This window comes from Talpa europaea, assembly GCF_964194135.1.
Source record: "Talpa europaea genome assembly, chromosome: 1".
Lineage (NCBI taxonomy): Eukaryota > Metazoa > Chordata > Mammalia > Eulipotyphla > Talpidae > Talpa > Talpa europaea.
Genome location: NC_140073.1, coordinates 43,155,825 through 43,163,062, shown reverse-complemented (window position 1 = coordinate 43,163,062; position 7,238 = coordinate 43,155,825).

Genomic DNA, 7,238 nt, shown 5'->3' with positions numbered 1-7,238 from the left:
ATTACTGTTTTCCTGAAACCCTGTCCTGTGTTCTCTTTGTACAGAAACAGTCACAGGTTTCGGACTCCTGTCCTCTCTATTATTATAAACCTTAAATGCTAAGTCCACTACCTGGGACAGACTCATCTATGTGACGCCGTCTACCTTTGCTAACTTTCTCCTTATGTCTGGAGCACTATTTGTGATGAATGCCATAGTGAACAAACGAGCATTTTCTGGGGCATCTGGATTTATATCCGTGTGGTCTGTATACGTCTGAATAATCCTCTCAAGGAACTCTGATGGATCCTCATTAGCCCCTTGTGTAAGTTCTAATATTTTGTTAAATTTTTTTTGTTTGGGGATTCCCTGCTCATGTCCTACCAATAAACATTTTTTATACAGATTCAACTTCGCCATTCCTCCATTGTTGGGGTCCCATATAGGATCTTCCTCTGGGACAGCAATCTCTGGCTCTGGGGATTGGCTATCCTGTTGGCGGAGACGGTCAGCCTCCTCCCTGGCTTTCCTCACTACCATCCTCCACTCATCTAGAACTAGTAAAGTATGTAACATTGACTAAATATCTGCCCAGTTAGGGCGGTGGGAGAGAAAGATGGAGGCAAACAAGTTCGCCATCCTCTTAGGACCTGCCGGTACGGGGGAACAGAGCTCCTCCAATTTAGGAGGTCCCCAGTGCTAAAAGGATGGTGCGACCAAAAGTACCCAGCAGGTCGCCCCTGTTCATTCAAGCCACCCATCGGCAACTGGTGAAGAGGAAACTGTCCTGCCTCAGGGTGATCGTTCCTGCCAAAATGGGTGCCGCTCCTAGTGTGGGGAGGAGATGCCATTATAATGACCTCCCTGGAGGGCAATGGAGGCTGTGAAGCCTCAGGATTCTGTGCAGGAGGGGCCTCAGGAGGGGCCTGGTCACATGGCGAAGGCCTTTGTCCTGAAGCCTCAGGAGTTTGCACGGGAGGGGCCTCTTCATGTGGAGAAGGCCTTTGTCCGATGTGTTTAAGGTATTTAGCAAATGACACTCCTCCTCCTCTTCTTCTAACTCCACCCTTCTGCAGTCCTCATGGGAAGAAGGTTTATCTCTTCTCTGCACCATTAGCCTAGCCATCACATCCGCCATATCCAATTTATGGAGGGCGGCCTGTATCTGGTCCTGCATACTTTTAAAAGCTGACTCAAAAACGTTACGATTTTCATCCCTTATACTCTTAATAGTTAAATCAAAAGCCTGATTTTGATGGCACACTTGATCCTGCATGCTTTTAAAAGCTGACTCAAAAGCCTGATTTTGTTGTTTCATAGCTAAGTTAAGAGCTTGAATTTGTTGCCGCACATTCTCAGGATGTGAAGTATAACCACTACTTCTCATAGAAACAAGAATGTAGCACATGGCGCCTATGCACATTACCAAAAAAACACCCAGAAGCACAGATTGCAAAGGGATGGCTTGTAAACCACCCACATATGTATACAGAAGTAAAATCATGTGCCATACACTAGGTTTAATCCAATTATTTACACTTATCAAACTGTTGGTAATATTTAATGGAAAAAGGCTACTTAAAATCAAGGCCGGAAAAAAACTGAAAGAACTCAAGTTAGGGATTACACTGCTGAAGTTCATGGTTGTGGCCGCGTTTGGGTCAAAACCACAACCACAAGAGCCGTATGCGCGGAAGAAAAAAAAAATAGACTTTTCAAGACTTGAAAAAAAGATTTTCACTGCGAGTCCTGCAGACCTAATGCGCTTTATGGTGACCAACGCAAGAAAAATTACTTTGGGCTGGTCAACCACGGGTGAAGCTTGGAAAGCACGTTGGGCACCAGCTGTTATAGAGCAGCCCTGATTTTGAACGGGTTCCTGGCTGTGGGTCCTCACGCTCGCGCTTAAAAGAGACTTATGAATACTCCACTACAGGCACACACAAAAGGTTAATAAAAGGTTTATTTACAAGGGAAAAGGAAAGAAGGAAAATGTACAACTCAGGGAGAAAATAGGGAAATAAAGTCTTTAATGCGTCCTACCCGATCCGCCGACCTGGAAACCCAAAGGCACTCAGAGCTGGATGGATGCTGCGAGCTGGCGGAGAGCCAAAATGGGGGACCCCCCAAAGCCCACATGACTGGCTTTATACCAACCTGGCTGCTTAACCCCACCCTCAGGTCCCAGCCACCTTCCCTTTGGTGGTGATGGGATTTGGAGTTCCCAGTGTCTTTGGCTTTGGTCTGGAGTTGGGGGGTGGAGTCCACAAAGCCTGTATGGAATTAGCTTTAGGACATCCTTTTCCCCCTAACAAATCCTGTCCAGGTAGGTGTCCACGCAGTTGGTGAACTGCAAAAGAGAAAGGTAGGCGAACTCGCCCTTGAGGTGACATGCGAGCATAGGTTTGACGACGGGATCATATTTGTCAGAATTTTGCACCCAAGGAGGGGTGAAAGAAGAGCAGAGTCAGGAATTGGGTAAGTGGGCATGGCCCGACGTGGAAGGAATCATGGACTTGTGGAATGACCAACTCCGCCTGTTAAAAAGAGCATAGGGGCAGGGTCTGCAGCCAGAGACAGTTGTGAGAGCCCTTGCCGCTGCATCAGCCTTGTTACTACCTGTGGTAATGTAACAGGGTGGTCCCCAAGGGAGGGGGGAGCTGAGCAGGAAGAAGAGAAGAGGCAGAAGAGACTGAGGAAGGAAGCAGGATGGAGCCAGGAGACCTGGAGGAGGCGCATGGAGCTTAGAGACACGTGAAGAAACTGCGCTTGTCTTTTGGTTGTGGACTGGGTGACACAGATGTGGGTGAGACCCGTGGGGAGGTGACCATGGCAGCTTTTATCTTAATGTTGATTTGGCTCTTTTCCTTCCGGGCTTGTCTGGTTGTTTCTGACCCTTTTCTGTGGGTCCCCACTGGAAGATGCTTTAGACTTGTAGCAGGCTTTGGGGCCTTGTTCTGGGCTGATCCCACATGGATGGAGTTTTACCCACGAGGGGATGGGTAACTTTGGGTGCTTCATTTAGAAACTAGACTCTTTGCCTTACCTGTATTGTTTCCTAGTTTTATTAAAGTTCCTTCCCATTAAAGTCTCATATGTTTTGTGTTGATGTGGCGGATGGCAGAACCCATTTAGAATAGGCAGGTTTGTGGGGTTTGGGCTACCCCTCTCCCTGTCCTATAACAGTAACATAAGATGCCTCCTTCCCAAATATTCTACTCCTATCCTCTATCAGTATTGCTCATCCAGAAAGAAAGCTCAGCTGAGAGAACAGGAGTAAGTAGGAGGAATTTCTTTGTAACTTTTATCTACAAAATGATTTACTTGAGGATGTTAATGTATACATATGTCAGAAAAGGGAGTATAACAAGATGCCAAGGCCCTGAGGAAGGACAATTAGATTAGGGGAGCCCCTGTACTTCCTCCTGTGCAAGCTGCAGCTATTAGCGGGCAGAGTGAAGGGTACCCGTTGATATTGAAAAGTGGCCTGTTTCCCTCAGCTAATAAAAGGAAACAGTTTGAGGAAATGGAAAGTAATTTAATTTGTGGACAAAGTGAGGAGGGCAGCAGACTCTGTCTGAAAGACCACTTTTCTGCCCTTTGGCAGAGGGCGGGGGTATTTATACAAATTAGTGAAACAAAGGGGAGTTGGGCCAGGGTCTGCAAAGGGGAGGCAGGAAGGGTCAGCATGTCCTTTTGATGTAGGCCTACCTGTGGGTGCCAGCTTGCTTTGCTGACACCTGCTGTTTAACTTATTATCTTCTTAGGAATATCCTTCTTTTTGGTGAGACTGAAAGAAGACAAATTTGTTAAATGCAAAGGATAAGAATACTTACATGATGTGGCAGGAAAAGAGACCTGTCCTTTTCACTGCATCACCCCCCACCCCACCCCTGCTTTCTGGGACCTGTGCCAGGGACCAGCCTCCCGCAAAATGTCATGTCAGGGGTTCCTGAAAGGATGAGACAGCCTCAGCGAAAACGAATGATCTGAAATTTAGGGACTGAGGGGAAGGGAATGAGGAGACACCAACACTTGGTGAGGTGTTAGTATCTTCTGCCGAAAGGCTCAGCAGGTTCTTTATTTATACATTTTTTGCAAGCATTGAGATTACATTATCAAGTGCATAAAAACAAAGCAGAAACAATTAGTGCAACTCTTTTTCCGTGCTCTCAGCAAGAAGGCAAACTTCAAGGTTAATAAAAAGCTAAGTCTTACACTAAAATTCATTGTTTCAGCTAAACAATAACTTAAGACAATTGATAGCCCCTGGAACATCCCCATCAGCTAAAGCCTAAGCAAAGAAAGAACTTTTCTTATTCTCATGGCCTTCACACCAGGGGCCGGCTGCTACTCAGCTATCAGAACTTCCTCTACCTAGAAACTCCTTAACTCAAATAGCTTCATTTAAGAACTTTCCCAAGAAACTTCAAGGGAGGGCAAAAGAAGGACTTAGAATAATAGTTGTATTGTAATGCTTGTCAGGCATGTTCAATAACTTGTCTCCCATTGTGAAGTGGGCCAAATTGTTTAATAATTAGTTTTTAAGAGATAATTTTCCGTGCCATTTATTTACTGTATACTGATGCATATAATGTAGCGCCTAATGTACTTTTTGGGAAATTTTTCTCCTTTTATGACCAAGAACAAAAAGTAAAGGGATGTTAGATCTTCAGCCCCACAGTGTGAGGCACAAGGAATCTTCAGCCCCACGGTGTGAGGCCCTTTAAATTCGGCCCCACGGTGTGAGGCCCTTTGAGCTTCCCTGCTTGCCAGTAGTTTATCTGGCTGGGGCTACAAGGCCTCCTGCAGCAGACCTGCTTCAGAACAGTTTTTCTGTGGTTCCCTGCCTGAAGGTGCTTTAGATCGGGGGCATGGTTTGGGGCCTCAGTGGCCCCACTTTAAGTCAACCTTGTCTGGACATTTACCCATTAGTGGATGGACAATTTTGTTTAGAAATATCCTTTCTTTTCTCACCCTCTGCACACTAATTCTATTAAAGTGATATTCCACTGAAGGTTTGCTTTGCCTTTGTGTGTACATGATGTGGTTTTTGCAGTTGGGTTTGGAGGGCGGGGCTCTTGGGTACACTCTGGGGAAGGTGTCACCAGAGCTCCCCCTTCAGAGGCTCGCGGTGAGTTTCCCGGGCCAGTTTCTCATGAGACAGTGATGTTAGTTATATTTAAAGAGCAGGTTTATTATAAAAGGGAGAGAAGAATAAAGGACAATTACGTAGATAGACACATGCAGGAAGAAGGTGCTGTCCCAAAAGGGACAAGTTTGCTAAGACAGAGACCTGCATGGTTGCAGACAGGCAGCCTGAGGAGAGCTGCCTCTGCTGAGGGAGGTCAGTGAGGGGAAGTCCTGGCAGGTACCGGTCACGGGCAGGCAGGAAGCTGCTGCCCTGCGGAGGGAGAGAGTTGGTGAAAAGGAGCACCTGCATAGTCACAGGTGGGCATGGAGAGTGCTGCCCCAGCCAGTGCAGAGACTGCCCTGATAGAGTCTTCTCTCTGGGAGGGTCACTCCTTCCTGGAGTGGCTTGTTTGTTGTTGCCTTGGAATAACTATGCAGAATTTGAAAGTGGACAGATTTCTACAAGGACCCTCATCTCCATATGTCTACTTTTAGGTCTGCTCTGCTGACACCCCCTACAGCATCTGATACCTGCTTGGGTCTGGTGCTTTGTGATCTAGGCATTGGCTCCTAAGGATCTTAGCTCCCATAGCTGGGTTAATGGCTGGGTAAATCCCTTCTACCCCCATCTCCAGCTCTTGGCTTTGTGAGCCAGGTTTCTCATCTTGTGGGTTTCCTTTCCACTTTTTTCTATGCTTATCCTCCATCATGTGGATGACTAGATCCATTTAGAAAGTAGAATTCTGGGCCTCCCCTGGTGGCGTAGCGGTTGAGCGCTGGGCTGTGAAGCTGCCAGCGCAGCCTCTGCAGTGCCGGTTTGATCCCCGACTACCGGGCAAGGGCCCCACATGGCGTGCAGACCTCTCCTGCTACGCCCACTGCTCCCCTCAGCAGTGTATTTCATCAGTCTGCCTGTTCTCCTTCCTGTGCTTCTGACTGTACCCAGTGCTTGTACAAATACATAAAAAAAATCTTTAAAAAAAACCACTCCTTTAAAAAAAAAAAAAGTAGAATTCTGAGGGATCCCAAGATGCCCCTAGCTTGTGCACTAACAATGCAACAGAAGCTGCAAGTAAAGTGTGTTAAATTGTTACCCATTCTGAAGGGTCTTTTTCTGTTTTCCTCCAATCCATTGTACATAAATCTTGAAGAGACAGTAACTTGCGTCAAGTGAGGAACATTTATTGTGGTCACACTAGAAGAGGGCGGGCAGCAGCCACCCTGAGCCACACTCCCTAGTTGAGAGCATCAAGGATCCTGCTTTATGAGGCTCATCACCAGACTGGGCTAGTGGGGAAGTAGGGTATTGGCTGACCTTGGGTTTTCTAGCTTGGATTTCAGGGCCTTTAAGCACCCATAGATGCTTTATCTGGTCTCACCTTAACACCCTCCTATTGTTACAGGGCAGGGAGAGGGGCAGCCCACACCCCGCAAACCTGCCTGCTGTAAATAGGTTTTGCCATCAGCAGCATCAGCACAAAACATGAGATTTTAATGGGAAGGAACTTTAATACAATTAGGAAACAATACAGGAAAGGCAAAGAATCTAATTCTAAATCAAACACCCAAATTTACCCATCCCCTCGTAAGTAAAAGTCCATCCAAAGCATCTTCCAGTGGGGACTCACAGAAAAGGATTGGAAACCACCAGACAAGTCTGGAGGGAAAAGAGCAAAACCAAAATCAAGACAAAATCCACCATGGTCACCTCCCCACGGGTCTCACCCACATCTGTGTCACCCAGTCCACGACCAAAAGACAAGCTCAATTTCTTCACATATTTCTTGGCTCCATGTGCCTCCTCCAGGTCTCCTGCTGGCTCCATCCTGCTTCCTTCCTTCCTCCAGTCTCCTCTCCAGCTTCACCTCCTGCCCGCACAGCTCTACCCTCCCTTGGGTGGGCCAGGGAACCTAGAACCTCCCCCTTTCCTGGGGACCACCCTGTTAAACTATGACAAGGGAAAGTGAATTCCAGCTGTTTAGGTTTTCAGCAACAGAAAAGTTACAAATAAGGACCAGGTTCCAGGGGCCCTGTAATGACATTATTATGCAAAGTACATTTTACCCATCACCAAGTGAAGGAGGAAGTAAGTTGGGCGAGTAGGCAGTTAGGGTCCCCGGCCCAGC